Consider the following 3,298-nt stretch of genomic DNA (forward strand, 5'->3'; position numbering starts at 1 on the left):
AGCATATTCAAAAGGAGAGACATTACTTTGCCAACAAAGGTCCATCTAGTCAAGGCTATGGTTTTTCCAGTGGTCATGTATGGATGTGAGAGTTGGACTGTGAAGAAAGCTGAGCACCGAAGAATTGATGCTTTTGAACTGTGGTGTTGGAGAAGACTCTTGAGAGTCCCTTGGACTGCAAGGAGATCCAACCAGTCCATCCTAAAGGAGATCAGTCCTGGGTGTTCGTTGGAAGGACTGATGCTGAAGCTGAAACTCCAATACTTTGGCCACCTTATGTGAAGAGTTGACTCATTGGAAAAGACTCTGATGCTGGGAGGGATTGGGGGCAGGAGGAGAAGGGGATGACAGAGGAGGAGATGGTTGGATAGCATCACTGACTCGATGGACATGAGTTTGGGTAAGCTCCAGGAGTTGGTGATAGACAGGGAGGCCTGGCGTGCTGCGATTCATAGGGTTGTGAAGAGTCGGACACGGCTGAGCAACTGAACTGAACTGACTGAGGCTGCTTCCACATCTTGGCTATTGTGAGTAATGCTGCAATGAACTGGGTATACAAACATCTCTTTTGAGATCCTGTTTTTAATTCTTTTAGATATGTGCCAAGAAGTAGGATTTCTAGATCAAATGATAGTTCTACTTTTAATATACTTAGAAACCTCCATACTATTTTCTATAGTGGCTGCACCGTTTTACTTTCCCGCAAACTGTAAAAGGATTCCACTTTCTTCACCAAAACTTGTTGTTTTATGGGTTTAAAAACAATTTTTTAAAAACTCATTTTATTTTTTATACATTATTTTTGATGGCACTGTCTTCATTGCTGCACACAGGCTTTCTCTAGTTGTGAACAGGGGCTACTTGTTAGTTGTGGTGTGCGGCTTCTCATTGCAGAGGCTTTTTGTTGGGGAGCATGGGTGTGCAGGCTCAGTAATTGTGGCTCGAGGACTCTGGAGCATTTGGACTTTAGTAATGACCAACCTAGCTAGCATATTGAAAAGCAGAGACATTACTTTGCCAACAAAGGTCCGTCTAGTCAAGGCTATGGTTTTTCCTGTGGTCATGTATGGATGTGAGAGTTGGACTGTGAAGAAAGCTGAGCACCGAAGAATTGATGCTTTTGAACTGTGGTGTTGGAGAAGACTCTTGAGAGTCCCTTGGACTGCAAGGAGATCCAACCAGTCCATTCTGAAGATCAGCCCTGGGATTTCTTTGAAAGGAATGATGCTAAAGCTGAAACTCCAGTACTTTGGCCACCTCATGCGAAGAGCTGACTCATTGGATATAAGACTCTGATGCTGGGAGGGATTGGGGGCAGGAGGAGAAGGGGACGACAGAGGATGAGATGGCTGGATGGCACCGATGCCATCACTCGATGGACGTGAGTCTGAGTGAACTCCGGGAGTTGGTGATGGACAGGGAGGCCTGGCGTGCTGCAATTCATGGGGTCGCAAAGAGTCGGACACGACTGAGCAACTGTACTGAACTGAACTGAACTTGTGGCGCATGGACTTACCTGCTTGATGGCATATGGAATCTTCCCAGACCAGGGATCAAACCCATGTCCCCTGCTTTGGCAGATTCTTAACCACTGCACCACTAAGGAAGTCCATCAGTTGTAATCTCTTTTTCATTTCTGATTTTTTTTTCTTTCTTAATCTAGCTAAGGATTTATCAATTTTGTTGGTCTTTTCAAAAAAACCAACTCTTACTTTCATTGACTTTTTTCTATTCTTCTTCTCTAATGTTTGTTGTTTCCTTCTTTTTACTAACTTTGGGTTAAAGTTCTTCCTTGAAGTATAAAGTGAGATTGTTGATTTGAGAAATTTCTTCAATTTTAATGTCATTGTTTACAGTTGTAAACTTCTTTCTTACTACTGCATCCCACAAATCTGTGTATATTGTGCTTTTATTTTCATTTGTATGAAGACATTTACTAGTTTCACTTGTGTTCTTTGACTCACTAGTTGTTCAAAAATGTGTTAATTTGCTCTTGTGAATCTTTTTTTTTTTTTAATTTTACAGCTATTAAGTTTCATTCCATATTAGTCAGAAAAGATACTTGGTATGATTTCAGTGTGGTTTAATTTGTTAACTTTCTTTTTTGTGGCCTAATATGTGATCTATCATGGAGAACGTTCCATGTACACTTTAGAAGAACGTGTGTTCTGTGCTGTCATGTGGAATGTTCTGCATGTGTTAGGTCCAATCGATCTCGTGTTTTCAAGTCCTGTTTCCTTACTGGTCTTGTATCTCGTTGTTCTACCCATTACTGAAAATGGGTTATTGAATGTGTCATGGTCTATTTCTCTCTTCAACTTTGCCAAGGTTTGCTTTATATATTTGGGTGCTCTGATGTTAAGAGCCTATATATTAATAATTGTTTTATCTTGTGTATTGACCCTTTTATCTTACAAAATGTCCTTTTCTCTAGTTGAGTTTTTGACTTAAAACTCTGTTTTGTCTGATAATAGTGTAGCCACCCTGCTCTTTTTCAGTTATCATTTGTGTGGAATATCCTTTCCCTACCCTAACCTATAGAAGTTTCCAAAATGGGAACATATCAGACTATAGAACTCAGAGTAATTTATCAGAAATAAATCATTTACTGAATGCTGTGGAGTAGGATGGGGCTTTCCTGGTGGCTCAGCAGTAAAGAATCTGCCTGCAATGCAGTAACCTTGGAGACTTGGATTTGATCCCTGGGTTGGGAAGATCCCCTGGATGGCAGGAAATGGCAACCCACTCCAGTATTCTTGCCTGGGAAGCTCCATGGACAGAGGAACCTGGCAGGCTATACAGTCCATGGGGTTGCAAGAGTCAGACACGACTGAGTGACTAAACAACATGGAGTAGGGTGTGCCCCTTAGCATCATAAGCCCTTGTTTTACAGATTAGAAAGCCAAGGCACAGAGGTAATGTGACAAAATAGCAGGTAAAAAGGGACTGGTATGTATTAGGCATGCAAAAATGAAAACCTTTTCTTTCATACTAAAAGTCTTTGAGATGGGGCAACTATTCTGGATGGAGAAAGAAGCCATGAGCCAAAGAACATGGCAACTTCTAGGAGCTGGAAACGATTCTCTCCAAGACCCTCCTGAGGAAACGCAGTCCTGCCAGCACCGTGACTGGCCCAGGGAGACCTATTCTGGACTTCTGATGTCCACAATTTTAAGATAATAGACTTATTTTGTCTTAAGTAACCCAGTTTATGGTAATTTGTTACAGCAGACATAGGAAACTTATATAGAAGTCTGAATAAAAAAAAAACACATAAAAGAACACATTTTAGACAAAA

Source organism: Bubalus bubalis, chromosome 22 (assembly GCF_019923935.1).
Source record: "Bubalus bubalis isolate 160015118507 breed Murrah chromosome 22, NDDB_SH_1, whole genome shotgun sequence".
In the NCBI taxonomy this organism is placed as follows: Eukaryota; Metazoa; Chordata; class Mammalia; order Artiodactyla; family Bovidae; genus Bubalus; species Bubalus bubalis.